At 50.0% G+C, this 15,680-nt stretch overlaps 1 long non-coding RNA gene across 1 annotated transcript; it reads right to left on the bottom strand.

Annotated features, from left to right (window-relative positions):
- Nucleotides 1–7,932: 7,932 nt before the first annotated feature.
- LOC131279804 (uncharacterized) lies at nucleotides 7,933–14,364 on the bottom strand. The gene is made up of 4 exons (XR_009187260.1): nucleotides 13,471–14,364; nucleotides 11,100–11,224; nucleotides 8,736–8,884; nucleotides 7,933–8,593 (listed from the first exon to the last, which is right to left on the bottom strand). It is a non-coding gene; the product is annotated as an uncharacterized lncRNA (long non-coding RNA).
- Nucleotides 14,365–15,680: the final 1,316 nt, after the last annotated feature.

The following is a 15,680-nucleotide window of genomic DNA, read 5'->3' as shown; positions in this document are numbered from 1 at the left end:
CTCCACCCTCCATCCATATGACTGTATGAGACTTAATCAATCTCAGATGTCCGAGCACATTTGGGCCCACTCACTCTTCTTCTTCTTTATTTTTTTGGTGGGGGAGAAGGGGCGGGTGGCAAATACTTTTTCTTCTGCTGGAATTGACATCTGCTTCCAAAGGCGGCTGGAGCCCTGGGGGAGACATGACTGGTCACTTCTGTGAGACCCAGGCATTACCTGTCTGAGGCAGGTTCCTCTGGAAAACTCTTCCGTGGCTTTTACAGTGACAGCAACTGGCATGAACTGTGAACAGGGTGCTACCCAAACTTTTCAAGACTGGCATCTTCTATTTGTTGCAAGAATGTAACATTTACCATCCTGAGAAAGATACACACAGAACTTGATGTGACTTACTTTGGAATGCTAGTTAACTGCCATTTCTTTTCAGTTATTTGCTTTTGTTTGTTTCCATCTTTTTCCCAAGAGAAAGAGGAAAAAAGCATTGAACATGTGGAAGCCTGCTGGCCTGTAAAGGGGAATTTGACCAGAGGTCTCCTGGAGCCCTGGCTGTCTCATGCTATTCTGGCTGCTCTGGAAGCCAGATCTTCTTGCTTGTTCTGCTGAGACCTCCTACAGCTTTACTTGAGGGACTTCCTCCTTACCAGCTCCCCACAACCCACCTGAGCCTCCAGAAGCACCTCTTATGCACTGAGTCCAAGCGTCCATTCATTCACTCATTCACTCGTGCTGGATGGTTAACAAACCTGCTGCTGCCTCAGACCAAGACCATCCTCTCCTGCCCAGGGACTGGTCCTCCACTTCCTCCTTACCCTCCACACCTCACTCTCCACTCAGTAGCCAGTGATGCTCTTCAACTATCATCAGATTTTGTCACTTGGTGATTACCCTTTAACCAAGAATGATACTTGAAGTCCTCAGCCAACTGCCTCTCTGACTGTTACCTGCCCCCCTTACCTATCGGGGTCACACTGGCCTTCTCACTCCTCGAACATTTCATACATGTCACCCCTGCCCCCACTCTCCCCTCTCTCTGCAATTTTCTTCCCTGGTTATCTGAGGGGCTCACTACATTCAGGTTCTGCCCAAATGCTTTCTTTAGGAGAGGACTTTCCTGATCCCCCTCTAGAAAACAGCACTCCCCAGTCTCCCTCTTCTCTCTTACCAGGCTGCCTTTTCTTCATTGCACTGACCGCTGCTGGACATGCTCCACAAGGTTGGTTTGTGTGCCATCTGTCAGTATCTCTAGGATGTGAGTTCCTTGGTAGCAGGGACTTTATTTAGTTCTTCATTGCTTTATCCTCATCACCTAGAACAGAGGACGTGCTCAAAAAGTCTTTGCCAAGTGGACAAATGAATAGAGTTCTTCATCTATACGAATCTATTTCTCATGTGTAAAACATTGCTGCTAAGAGTATATACTTTCCCCTGAGGCTTAATGTGAGGATTAAATAAGAAAATGGGGATCAAATGCTTCCTTGAACATTTATTGAGCACTTACTGTGCCCACGCCCTATGAGAGATGCAGGTGATGCAGAGGTGAGTCTGGACTTAATTCTGCAAATAGCAGGGAGCCCTAGATGCTTCTGGAATAGAAGAATGACAGGAGCTTTGGGAAGATAATTCAAAGTGCATTCAGAAGGGATTAAGAGAAGGGACCTTCAGCCTCCCACCTAAGGCAGGCAGGCCTGGTCAGGGAGCTTGACAGAGGTCAGGGGGACATGAGTTGTCATTTCCGTCCACCCCTGTTCAAGAGGGAGATGATGGTTCTCTGGGTGGGCATCTCATCCCTAGGAAACCCACCTGCCTAAGCCAGTTCATTACAGCTGTAAACAGACTGTAGGGGAAGCAAATAAGGGTTTCCACTCATCTCTTTGCTCCATTTTATTTTATTTTATTTAAAGATTTATTTTATTTATGCCTCCCCTCAACCCCCGTTGTCTGCTCTTGTGTCCATTCACTGTGTGTTCCTCTGTGTCTGCTTGCATTCTTGGCGGCACCAGGAATCTGTGTCTCTTTTTGTTGTGTCATCTTGCTGCGTCAGCTCTCCATATGTGCAGCGCCATTCCTGGGTGGGCTGCACTTTTTTCATGCAGGGGCAGCTCTCCTTGTGGGGTGCACTCCTTGCACGTGGGGCTCCCCTACATGGGGGACACCCCTATGTGGCACAGCACTCCTTGCGTGCGGCAGCACTGCGAGTGGGCCAGCTCACCACATGGGTCAGGAGGCCCTGAGTTTGAACCCTGGACCTCCCAAGTGGTAGGTGGATGCTCTATCACTTGAGCCACATTCACTTCCTCTTTGCTTAATTTTAAACCCTTTTCCTGGCACCTCTGGGATGAACTGCTAAGCCCATGTAAATTCAACCAACAAAATTACCAGATATAGCCTCCTAGCTGATCTATCAGTTTCCACTCTTGTTTCCCTTTCTCTACACTGCAGCCAAAGGGATCTTTTTGAAACATGAAATCAGCTCGTATCAGTCCTCTACTGCAAACCCTCAGTGGCTCCCCACTGCGGTGCCAATAAAAGCCAAAGCGCCCGACACTGTCTGTTCCTATAACATGCCAAGCATACTTCTTTATAACCCCAAATATCCCCTTGGTCTCTCTCCTTCATCCCTTTTAGGTCTTTGCTCAAATGTTACCTCCTCAGTGAGGCCCTCCTGACCACCCTTTTAAAAGCTGTAACAGCTCCACTCCCCGCCCAGTGCTCCATAATCCCTTTTACCTTTTCTTTTTCCCATAGATGGCCACTGACATACTATACATTTTACTTAGAATTAAGCTCTTGAGGGTTCATGTTTATCATGTTTTGTGGCATGTCCTTAGTGCCGAGAACCCTGCTCTATACGTAGAAGTGTTCAGTAAATAACCTGAAAGAACGAATGCATCTTTCAGACCTCAGTATAGTTATTTCTCCCTTTTTTTCTGATTCTCCATAACCCAGATGTTGCTTCTCTGGGCTTGAGAGCATCTTGTAATTATCCCTTGTATTAGCTAACCAAAGGGGTACTGATGCAAAGAACCAGAAATTTGTTGAGTTTTATAAAAGGTATTTATTTGGGGTAGAAGTTTACAGCTACCAGGCCCTAAAAAGTCCAACTCAAGGTACCATAAGAGGTACCTTCTCACTCAAAGTCATTTGCCACGTGCTGAACAAGATGGCAGGTGATGTCTGTGAGGGTTCAGCCTTCCTCTTCTTCTTTAGGCTCTGTGGTCCCAGCTTCTTCTCATCTCAACTGTAGGCTGGGATAAATCTCCTCTCTCTCCTGGGGCTCATTTCTCTCCAGACTCAGCTGCAGGTGTAGGCTATCAGGCTCATTCTCTTCCCAGGGCCTCTGCTGTGTCTATGGAGCCGTCTCTATTCCTCTGTGTTCTTCTCCTATGTATTTCCTTCCCAGGGCTCCAGCATCAAAAACAAAAACTCCTCTGCCATGTTGTTTTCTCTGGGAGTCTTCACCCTCCAAGGAGGTGGGGAATTAATGCCTCCTTGATGAGGCTGAATCAAAGCCCTGATCCTAATTTAATCAGGTAAAAGTGAAACCTGTGAATGAAATACAATCTAATATGGCCAGTGGAACAGACCAGTTTACAAACACAATCCAATATCTATTTTTGGAATTCATAGACAATATCAAACTGCCACACCCCTCTTGAAGAACTACCAATTATTGTAATTTTTCTCTACATACTTCCCTGCAAATCTGTTAATTCCACAAGGACAGGGAGTAGTGTTTCTCCTACTTGCCAATGTGATCCAGAGCCTAGCACAGTGCTTGGCACAGAGTAGGAGCTTAGTGTCTTTTGAATGAAATAGTCTTGGAGGATGAGGGGATGCTCCTAAATCATGAGGGTGTGGGAACATCTGGCCCTTCTCAGGTCTGAACAGCAGCCTAGATCCTGCAGCGGGACATGCTAGTTCCAGAGGTTAATGTTTGGAACAGGTTGGGGGTCCTGCTGACTACCTCAGGATTACTCTTAGGAGACCAGTGCGACATGCTGGTGAGCCCTAGGCAAGGGGGGCAGAAGCCTCAATAGGTTTCCCGCTCTGCTACTCAGTGACCTTGGGCTAGGGTGGTCAAACAAAATACAGGACGCCCAGTTAAATATGAATTCCGGAGGGAAGCAGATGTGGCTCAACTGATAAAGCATCCACCTACCACATGGGAGGCCCAGGGTTCAAACCCAGGGCCTCCTGACAAAATAAGACGTGGTGTTACCTAGGAATTATTGTTATCTTATCATTAGAAACACTGACCCATGTGGTGAGCTGGTCCATGTGCAGAGCTGCCGTACACAAGGAATGCCATGCCACGCAGGGGCACCCCCGTGTGGGGATGCCCCACATGCAAGGAGTGCGCCCTGCAAGGAGAGCTGCCCAGAGTGAAAAAAAAAGTGCAGCCCGCCCAGGAGTGGCGCCACACACACGAAGAGCTGACGCAGCAAGATGATGCAACAAAAAAAAGAGATGCAATTCCCTGGTGCCAACGAGGGTGCAAGCGAACACAGAAGAACACACAGCAAGTGGACACAGAGAGCAGAAAACAAGGGGGGGGAATAAATAAATCTTTTTAAAAATTATAAATATGAATTCAGGGGAGTGGATGTAGCTCAGTGGTTGAGCACCTGCTTCCCATGTTCAAGGTCCCAGGTTTGATCTCTGGTACCTCCTTTAAAATATATATGGGCAGCAGACTTGGCCCAGTGGTTAGGGCGTCCGTCTGCCACATGGGAGGTCCGCGGTTCAAACCCCGGGCTTCCTTGACCCGTGTGGAGCTGGCCCTTGGCCCATGTGCAGTGCTGATGCACACAAGGAGTGCGATGCCATAAGGCAGGGGTGTCCCCGCGTAGGGGAGCCCCACACGCAAGGAGTGTGCCCCATAAGGAGAGCCACCCAGCGCAAAAGGAAGTGTAGCTTGCCCAGGAATGGTGCTGCACACACGGAGAACTGACAACAAAAAGAAACACAGATTCCTGTGCTGCTGACAACAGCAGAAGTGGACAAATAAGATGCAGCAAATAGACACAGAGAACAGACAACCGGGGTGGAGGGGGAAGGGGAGAGAAATAAATAAATAAATCTTTAAAAATATATATATATATGTGTGTGTGGAATGGAGGAATAGAGTATGGATTAGAGTGAACTTACTGATATTCTATTCTGAGACTATTGTGATTAGTAATGGAAGTAAATGTAGCATTGAGATGGTTAAAGTGGCCATGGTAGCTGCTGAGGGTGGGGAGTGGGAAGAAGAGATGTGATGTGGGGGCATTTTCAGGACTTGGAGTTGTCCTGGGTGGTGCTGCGGGGGCAGTTACTGGACATTGTATGTCCTCCCATGGCCCATTGGGTGAATTGGGGGAGAGTGTAAACTGTAATGTGGACCATTGACCATGTGGTGCAGCAGTGCTCAGAGATGTACTCGCCAAGTGCAATGAATGTCACATGATGTTGGAGGAGGAGGTTGTTATGGGAGAAGTGGGATGAGGGGTGGGGGGGTATATGGGGACCTCATATTTTTTGAATGTAACATTTTAAAAAATAGAGATTAAAAAACAAATATGTAGGTGGGTGGGTGTGTATATATATGAATTCAGATAAATGATTTTTTGTGTAATTATGTCCCATAAATATTTGGAACATTCTTATTCTTCAATATTATTTGTAGTTTATTAGAAATTAAACTTTAACTGGCATCTTGCATTTTACTTGTTAATTCTGGGAACCCTACCCTGGCAGTGGATGACCCTGGGCAAGTCCCTGTCCCTCTCTAGATTTGTTTTTCCTCATCTGTGAAATGGGGATAATTCTGAGACTTGCCCGCTGAAACTCCACCCTGAGGAGCAGTGTGGGGAGCACGCTGGTCTCTAGAGTCTCACGCCGTGTAAATAAGAGCAACACCCTTCCCTTAGGAACTTACTTTCCTCATTTGTGAATCGGACTGTCAGGAGACGAAATGATACTCTAAACTACTGCCTCGCCTAAATTTCTGCCTCACCAGGCTTACGGTTGCTTGGGTTCCAGCTCTTTGAACTCCCCAACACGTCACCCAGCCCCCTCGGCGGCGACGGCCAATGGTGTGACGTCACTTCCGTTTCACGGCCTCTTCGCCTTGGAGCCTTAAGCTCTCGTGCCCCCTGCCGGCTCGGAGGTGAGTCTGACTTCACCAAGGCGACTGTGAGAAGAGACGGCGGAGCCCATTGGTTGAATGACGGACAGACGCGCTTTGCCCCGCGACCCTCCACCAATCGAAAAATCGAGCCTTCGCCGAGGGCGGTGCTCTCAGAGGGTCAGCCCGGGACAGAGGTGGAGTGGGAAGGGAGCGACCTAGTCCCTGCAGTCTAGAAAGGCCAGAAATAACACCGGAAGAGGGCTCCTTGTTCATCGGCTACTTCCGCTTCCCCCCAAAAAGCAAGGGGATGCGAGAGTGAAAGTCCCGTATGGCTATTCCTATCTATGCGGACTCGTCGCCAGTTTCATCTTTACCTGTTTCATACTCGAGGGAAGACACCTGCTGAGTTCACGGCGAAAAATAGAGGCTTTGAACGAGTTTTTTACTTCCAGGCCAGGGAGCTTTCTGTTTTACAGTCGCGGTATTTCATTTAATTCTCACAAGCCTGTGAAATGAGTATTATGACACGGACTCCGACTGCTGATGCCTGTGTCGGACCCCTAGTTCCGCCTAGCTGTATATTCTGGGCAAGTGACTCAGTGTCACAGTTTCTGCATCTGTAAAATGGGGTGATAGTATCTACCTCACACCATTGTTCTAAGGATGAAATAAGCTAATATAATTAAAGCGCTTTGAACATGGTAAGCGTAGTAACCATTTAATAAAAAAGTATTACCATTTGCAAATTAGGAAACAGGCTTGAATATGAAGTAACTTGGCTAGAACAGAAAGTAACTAATAGAGGCAGGTTGGCAAGCATCTTTGCCTCGTCTGGAGGAATCTCTCAAATCACTCTACCACCCAGTTCTCTTCCAGTGCTTGAAGGAAGACTGTGGTGACCATAATTGCCTTTATAGCAGCATACTTATTTATTTAATAGGACCCCATTACCCTGGTGAAAATGATGAGGCTTCCTAAACCAGGGGCAAGGCTTCTGGGAGAGGTCAAGATGGGTAATTCCAGGATCCATCTCTTGCTAAATATAACGGTAGAAATGAACTTGTGAATATGTTAAATTAGAGATCCTGTGAGATATCCAAGTGGAGATCGCTGTGGTTTGCTGTGGTAAGTGCTGTGTCCAAGCACAGGGGTCCAAGGGAGGATTGATTAGAGATATAACCACCTGCTTTGTGGAGTTAGGACAGGCTTTATGGAGGAAGCAGTTGAACCGGTGGAAAAGAATGAGGAGGTTTGAAAGAAGCATTCTGGACCAGGAGAATGGCATGTACAAGGGAATAGTGGTATATTCGAAATCCTTTTCATGGGAATTGGAGTACAGGCTGGAAAATGAGATTGAAATGGAAATTGGAGCCAAATCATGAAGGATTATGTTTGGGAGGTATCAGGATGAAAACCTCACATGTTTCCGGGAAGGGGTGAAAGGAGGTCAGCTTTGCATTTTAGATGGCGTTCTAGGAGGCAGTAGAGTGTAGTAGACAGTCTCTAAGATGGCCCCCAGTGATCCCTGCTCTGTATTCACATTGTGGGGTAATCCTCTTACCTTGAGTTGGACTGGACTTCAAGATTGTATTATAATGAAAAGTCATCAGAAGTTATGGGTTGCCATCCTGAGATTTGATCAGAAAAACTCTGTGGATACCCTACCTGTAGCTGAGCGAGAGGGTTTCGTCCTCGCTCAGGCCCAAGAGTCGGGGGGGCTTGCTCCTGCCGAACCACCGGCGGGGGGTGCCCCAAGAGGGAGCACCGGTTCTCCAGGCGTGGGGGACGCACGGTTGGGGAAAAACTATGGAGACCGCTTGAGCGCAAGAACAGGTCTGCTTTATTGCGGAAGTACACTTAGCTATATAGGGTTGGGTAGAGGGAGGGGCGTGATGAAGGGAGGGTTGGCTAAGGGGCGACTGTGGACAGGCTGAAGCTGATGGATAGACCTGAGGTAAGCAGTTACTGGGGAAGAGGGCAGATTGTGGGTTGGCAATATGGGCGGGACTGGCGGGAAGGACGGCGGGGGCTGGAAGGGGAGGAGGGGTGGAGAAAGGCGGCAACAAAGTTGAAACTCTATGAACCCAGGAAAATACATGAGAATGTTTTAAGTTATGAAAAGTGGAAAATTCTCAGGACCATAAGCCCTGGGTGATGTGATAAGCCGCACTCCAACTGGGGTGAAACCGCCTGGAAATGGACCTCTTGCTCCTTGGTAACTTTCCCTGTGGAGGCCCCACAAGGCCAGGGGGGTTCTAGGGAGGCAGGGGTAGCAGCAAGTGGCCAAGGATAGTCTTGGTCCATAGTCACTCAGGGCCGCAGTTACATGAGCTGCCGAGTGGCCCGACCTTGACCTGAGGGGTAGGTTAGTAAAGTCCAACAGAACTTGGATGAGAGCAAGGGAGACTCTGAGGCCACATGATGTAGTTATACGTCTGGGGAACTTTATCCAGGAGTGAGCGCATCATCCGCTATTACCTGGAGAGGGTAAGAAGAGTGTGTCTTCTCAACTCAAGGGTCAAATGTGCCTTCGGGCAACAACATAGACAAGATAAGGCTTCTCCTGAGCACTGTCCACAAGGAGACTACAGAAATGTAGTGCAGTCCTTGACCGGCCTACCTGGGCCCCTCACGGGGGTGGCGGGCTGGGGCGGGTGACCCGGGACCACCGGCGGCATGTCTTCCATAAGATGCAACTGATGACCAGCAGCGTGGACGAGGAGAGCAGGGCTGGGATGGTGATGGCTGCAGCAGGCAAGCTGCCCATGTCTGGCCAAAGGGGTAGGAGTATCAGGGCAGGGGCAGCGGCCTGCTCCTGTGGGGTAGGCTGTGCCCTACCCTCAGCAACCATTGCATGCACAAGCTCGTGGGCCCAGGCCTGGGTGCAGGATAAGGGCAGCCTTAGAGTCAAAGATGGGGTTCAGCTCCAAGTGACTGGGTAAGTGGCTTAATGCTGTGTGGAAATGATTCTTTCCCCCCAGTGTTTGTCACTTGGAAGGTGCTTGGTATGTGTTTGGGAAATAGAAGGGGAGGCAGTGATAGTGAAAACAGCAGGTGCTTCTCATGCCTTGTCTTATTCAACTTGCACTCAATATGGATTTGCAAGGTACCTCTGTATTACCATCTGCTGATAGGGGAAGCTGAGATGCGGAGAGGCTGGCTTGTCTAAGGTTAAAAAAAAAGTTCAGAGGCAGGATTTGAACCCAGGTCTGTGTGCTGCCAGAGCCTTCATGCTATCCATGTGCTTCCCAGCAAGTGTGTCCTACACAATTCCTGTGTGCCTGCCCCATAAGACACCACCTGGCATGTGGTGTCTTAATAAATCCTAGCTATCATTAGGTAATATATGCATTTTTTCATTTCTCTCCCCTTCCCCCCCACCTCTGCCCCAATTGTCTGTTCTCTGTGTCCATTCACTGTGTGTTCTTCTGTCAGCGGCACCGGGAATCTGTGTCTCTTTTTGTTGCATCATCTTGCTGCGTTAGCTCTCCGTGTGTGTGGCACCATTCCTGGGCAGGCTAGACTTTCTTTTCACGCTGGGTGGCTCTCCGTATGGGGTGCACTCCTTGCGCTTGGGGCTCCCCTAAGCGAGGGATACCCCTGCGTGGCACGGCACTCCTTGCGCACATCAGCACTGCGCATGGGCCAGCTCCACACGGGCCAAGGAGGCCCTGGGTTTGAACCGTGGACCCCCCATGTGGTAGGTGGACACCCTATCCGTTGGGCCAAGTTCGCTTCCCTCATTCAGTAATGTTTTGATTAATTTGGTCCTTACAACAATGCTGCAAAGTAGATATTACTATTCCTACTTTCCAGATGGGAAAACTGAGGCTAGTGAGGAGAAATGATTTGCTTGAGGTCACCCGGCTGGCAAATGGCAGGGTCAAGATTCAAACCCAGCTTGGGGTGCTTAGGCAGCAGAGGAAGCCAGTGCTACTGTCTCTGTTTATTCAGCTGAAGACTGGGGTGGTGTCCTTGGAAAATGAGTGAAAATGAGGGACTTTTAAAGGGCTGCCCAGTGGGAAGGAGACCAAACTTGCACAAGGAGCCTTAGAGGACAGAGTTCAGATCAGTGGGGACACAAGGGGATCTGTATAAGGAAAGACTTAATAATTATTGTCCAGTAGTAGACTGGGCTGCTGCACAGGTAGTGAGCTCCCCACCACTAAATGTTACACAGGCATTTGTTCGTTAGGGATACTGTGGTGTGGAGGGCTGAAATAAAAAACTCTTTAGTTTCTGCTGGTGCTGACAAAGTATGTGGCAGCTCTGGATACTTGTCCCAGAGCAGCCACCTGCTCACTAGCCTGTCCTCTCTGGGCTCTGGGAAATAGGGGAGTGAGACTGAGTAATCTAGCTCTGAAACAGCCCCCAGTGCTCCCAGGAGGTGGATTGTAAGGATTAAATGAGATGACAACTAATAAAAGTTATATTCGTGATGTCTCAGACAAGTCCTGGTGCATAATTGGATTCAACAAATCGTAAGGTATGCAGGGGCTTCGAGAGAACAGAGTGCATTTGAAAATGTGGGTTCTGATTCTAGAATTCTGGAGTTGGGAAAGTGCCATAGGAAATACATGGCCCATATTTCCCGCCACATTGGTGAGGAGACGGAGACCCCACACACATACACGGACACTATTTGGCTACTAAATTCCTGGGCAGAGCATGGGCTGAGGGTGGGAGGTTGGTATTTGCTCTGGGAACTGGAAAACTTTCAATTGCCCTAGCCCCCTCCCCTGACACTTGTCTGTCCCTGCTCCTTCCCAAGACCCATCAGTCTGAGGGAAAGTTGGCTGAGGTACAGAGGTGAGGGGCATTGCCGCCCCTCACCCCACCTGAGTCCAGAGGCCCTCCCTGCCTCACAGTCGGGACCTCACAAGTCCCCCACCCCTACCCACCCTGGGTATCAGGTTGGCAGCAGGATCGGAGGACCCCTGGGGTCCAAGGAAGTGGCAGAGGAAAGAGGTAGGCGTTTACTTACTGTACCGGTGGGCAGCGCTGGAGAAGTTGCAGGGGGGCTGTGGACCCATTAGGGGTGTGTTGGGGCTCCAGCTCAGGAGGGGCAGAGGTGGCAGGTGCTCAAGGTCTCCTCAGCATATTCCATTCCTGCAAGGCCGAGGGCAGGCCAAGCTGTACCTGCACCAGGGTTCCAGCCAACTGCTGCAGCTGCCTCCTTACTTAGCACAGGGGTCAGGAAAAGCAGGCTTCTAAGGGGCCCTGAGGTCAAACATCCCTCATTGTAGTAAATGGGTGCTGTAGAAGACTACTTAACAAAGGACAATGCTTAGCACCTAATATGAAGTGAAATGCACATCCAAAAGGTTATGGAACAATAGGTAGAAAGTATTTTGAATTTTGTAAAATAAATTTTACTCACATGAGAAAGACTAAACCTGATCACCAAAACTCTAGCAGTGGTAATCTCTGGACAATGGACTGATGGATGAATTTTATTCTGTGTGTCTTGACTATATTTTCCAAATTTTCTACAATGAGCAAGTTATAAGCAAAAATGTTTACTTAGAAAAGCAACCCATTTTAAATGAGCAAACCCTTTGAGCAACAATTCCATTTGTAGGAATTTACCCTACAAAACACATAGAAGGATGAAGAATAGTAGGTGAAGGATGATCATATTTTTATAAAAGAAAATTATATTTTTGTCTATGCATAAGAAAAATATGCCTGGAAGGGACTGCACCATTTTTAACAGCTATTGACTTCTGGCAGTGGGATGAGGGAAATTTCTATGTTATATTTATTTGCATTTTTTTTTTTTACAATGAGCATCAGTTATTTTATGTATTTTTTAAAAAAAGCAAGTAAGCAAACAACTTTTCTAGTCTTCGACACTCTCCCTGATTCTCCCTGCCCAGAATCTGACTGGGGGTGGTCAGCGGGGCTCGCCTGGGGGGCTCAGCTTCCACCTGAGCATCTTTAGAAAGGGGCTATCTCTGATCGCTAAGATCCCCACCAACTTGGAGATGGGGTGGTTTCGGGATTCCAGATTTGACACTAGCCGGTATAGCCAGCAAGCATTTTCCGAGCTCACTCTGTGTCCAGCACGACGTGAACCCTCTTGTAAAATGCTCGTGATCTAGTAATAGTGGGAGACCCAAAGTGCTTTAGGGGCACAGAGCCATGGCATCTGCTGGGCCATGAAGGATGGGTAAGATTTCAGCAGGAAGAGAAAGGGAAGCAAGGGCCTTCGAGGCAGGGGCAAGAGTGCTCAAAGGCAGATGTGCTAAGGACACAAGCTATGTTTAACATTCTCCGCTCTGGAATTCTCCTACTCTGAGTGCTCTGAGGCTAACACTACATACGCAGCCTTTCTCTCTTTCAGAAGTCCCTGAAAACCAGAAAGGCTGTGGTGTTGCTGCCATTAGCTTGTGCCAGACATGTTGGAGAGGAGAAGGGAGGGCAGGGGGCTGGGATGAAAGGAGAAGTGGGATTGGCTTGGTAAACAAGAGCCACCGTCAGTTTCTAGCCTGGTTTGGGTCCACACAATAACAGGTGCTGTGACGCTGCCCTTATGGAGCCAAATGTGACCCGCCCCCCGTGATTTCACCCCACCTGCCTTTCACAGTGTCTGAAACCCTCCCATTAGCCACTCTTTGGGGGCATGGTTCCTACCACAAATGTGCAGAGGTTGGGGAGGGGGTGACATCTCAGATCATCAGGAGCACAGGAGAAGGAATTTTTGATGGAGGAATGAAAGGGGTGGGAGAGAACATTCCAGGATTGTGACAGAGGGGCCCCCAAAGAGGAAGAGGGATGGTGAAGAGGGGGTGGGCACTGTTCAGCAAACTCCATGAGGCTGTCTCAAGTTAGCACCTTATAACAGGGAGTTGCCCCCAGCTCAGGGTCATCCACCCCTCTGCTGAGCCAGTGAGGAACATAGACCCTGAAGGTGGAGATGAGGCAGCCGCTCAAGGTCAGGGACATAGCCAGGGCCCAGCTCCCCTCCCCGAGTTTAGAAAGGTCTGCCCACAAACCCACACTTGTGAGACACGCACAACCTCCAGCCAGTCTCTGCATTTGCAGAGGAACCTCTCAGGCCCTTATCTCCAGCTTCCCTCTCCCAGGTGGCAGGAACAAAGCTGCTGGGACCCCAGATCTGGCTCCCAGTTGGCAGAGCTGCCAGCGTGGCCAGGGAGGGGCTTTGTCCCAGGGCATGTGGTGGGCAGAGGGAGCAGGCCTAGGGGTTCAGCCCACAGGGGGTGAGTGGGCAATAGGTTCTTCCCTGGGAAAAAGGCTCCAAAACCCCCAACCATCTGAGGTCCCAGGGCTGACTCCAGTGTCATGGGATTAGGGGACCCTCTTGGGCCACCACTCCTGATGCCCTCACCCACCTGGGACAACCGGCGACTCCTGTGACTGTAGGGCAGGGGCTTTGTTCCTGCGATGGCTGGTGCCTCCTGCAGCTGCGGTGCTGGCTCTGGATTCTACTGTCAGCCAGGAAGGTACCAGGTGTGGGCAGGTACCAACTGCCTCTGCCCTGGAGGAGGGGCAGATGGGTCCAGGCCAATTCTCCCTTTTCCTTGGGGAGGAGAACAGAGGAAAGCATCGGGCTTTTGGTGCCTGGTGCTGTGCAGGCCCTGGCGACTCCCCTTCTCCTTCTGCTCAGGTTCCAGGTTCCTGGGGGTGGAGGGAGGCACCAGAACCCACAGGAGGAGATTGGAGGGAGCATGAAAAGCTGAGAGGCAGGAGGCTGGGTCTGGGCCTGGCTTTGCCCCTGCTTGACTGGATGACCATGGGACAGTGTCTTCCCATCTGGATCTCGTTTCCCTATCTGTGTCTCTCAGCAGGCTGCCCTGGAATCTGTGATGCTGACGGCACGCTCAGCCAGGCTGTCTCTAACTCAGAAAGGGCTTCCTACTCCAGCACCCCTGTGCCCTCCTTCCTCTCTCTGAGGAGCTGTAGTCCCTGACTCTGATAGGCACCCCCTTCTTAAACACGAGGCCCTTCTCTAAGCACCTCCCTCCTCAGCCCTGCCCCCTCCCGCTTCTGTCTGCCTCCGTGCTCCTTTTCCTGGGCCAGGCTGGGACCCTTCCTCTCGGCTGGCCATTCATTCTCTCTCTTCTGAGCACTGAGGGTGCCTGGATTCTGGTCCTGGCTCTGCCACATGCTGCATGACCTTGAGTTGGAAACGACCCACCCTGGGCTGTAGATTGGGCTGGAGGATTCCCCAGGGGAACCCCCCCCAACACTCAGATTCATGACATTGAGGCCCACAGTTCTGGGGAGTTCTCCAGAACTTGGGCTTCATGCCTCCCTCTCCAGCCTCCTGAAACGCCTGCCTCTGTCACGTCATGTAGGTGGGAAGCCCCTGGGGCTCTGGTTCAAGTATTGACCCTCCCCCTAATCCATCAATTTTGGGGGTGGGGAGCATTCTGTAATGGTCAGAAATATAATTTTTAAAAATTTTGAAAGACAAAAGACTACTGTCCTATTCTGTATCAGGGTTTTTTAAAAAGTCATAATTTTTATCAAGGTAGAAAAGAAAAATAAAGGAAAATGAACCTGTTTCAAAATAAAAGTTTTACATCGCCCCTCCTGCCAAACTGCATATGTTCACATCTGACTCTGTTCCAGCCCTGCCACCTGTCACCCCCTCTTCCTTTATAGTTCAGGATTCTCGGGGGAGATTGGGTCGAAGCAAGCGTGTAAGGAAAAATAACCGTGCCCTGGTGAGCAATGACGATTCAGCACCTCGGTCAGCACCCCGCCACCTCGCCTGCAGGTAAAACCTGTGGCAGGAGCTTTTGTAACTGATCTCCAGGCAGTGCACTTGGAGGTGATGAAGAGAGCAGGGGCCCAGGCAGGGGGGACGAAGGCAATATTGCTGCCCAGGTCTGAGCAGTCTGCCTCCAGGGATGGCCTCTCCGGCAGGAGAGGAGACCCGTCCCCAGAGTCTCTGAAGAGAGCTCTGTGCTGCTGAAAAAACTTATCTCTGTTGTTTTCTGTCCCTGCTGCCACCCCAGAGAGAAGGGCCAGGAGCTAATGGCCTTGTTAGGTGCTGAGCAAATGAAGCCCTGGGACCCAACATTAGACTTACAGAATCCTGGGCCAGCAGATCTAGGATTCTGGCAACCAGGGACTTAGATCTCAAACCCATCCCCTCTGTAGATGGGGAAACTGAGGCCAAGGGAGGGAGAGGGACCTGCTCAGTGTCATGCAGTGTCTTCATGCGCCCAATCTACCCCCAACCTGGGAAGCAAATGAGGCTCACATCCCATCAAATCCATGCCTGGGGTGGTTCCATCTCTTCTCTCCCCACCTCCAGGTCATAGGTGAGGGTCCACCTGATGCCTGGGAGAGCATTCAGTCTAACCTCATTCTGCAGGTGAGTAACTCAAGAGTGGACCTTCAGGGTACAAGGTGAGTCAAGCAGAGCCGAGACAGGTCCTGTTTCTAAGGGTGCTGCAGAACACCATGCAGGGATATCGAGGCCTCCCATGGACGGTACACCTGGCCTGTGTCCAGACGCAGGGCCCTGCTTGACCCCTGGCCAGGCTGCCTTCCTGTCGGTTAGAGATGGATGGACCTACTTCTGCACAGC

This window comes from Dasypus novemcinctus, chromosome 9, assembly GCF_030445035.2.
Source record: "Dasypus novemcinctus isolate mDasNov1 chromosome 9, mDasNov1.1.hap2, whole genome shotgun sequence".
NCBI lineage: Eukaryota > Metazoa > Chordata > Mammalia > Cingulata > Dasypodidae > Dasypus > Dasypus novemcinctus.
The sequence above is the reverse complement of the archived record's forward strand: the minus strand, read 5'-3'. Positions and strand labels throughout refer to the sequence as shown.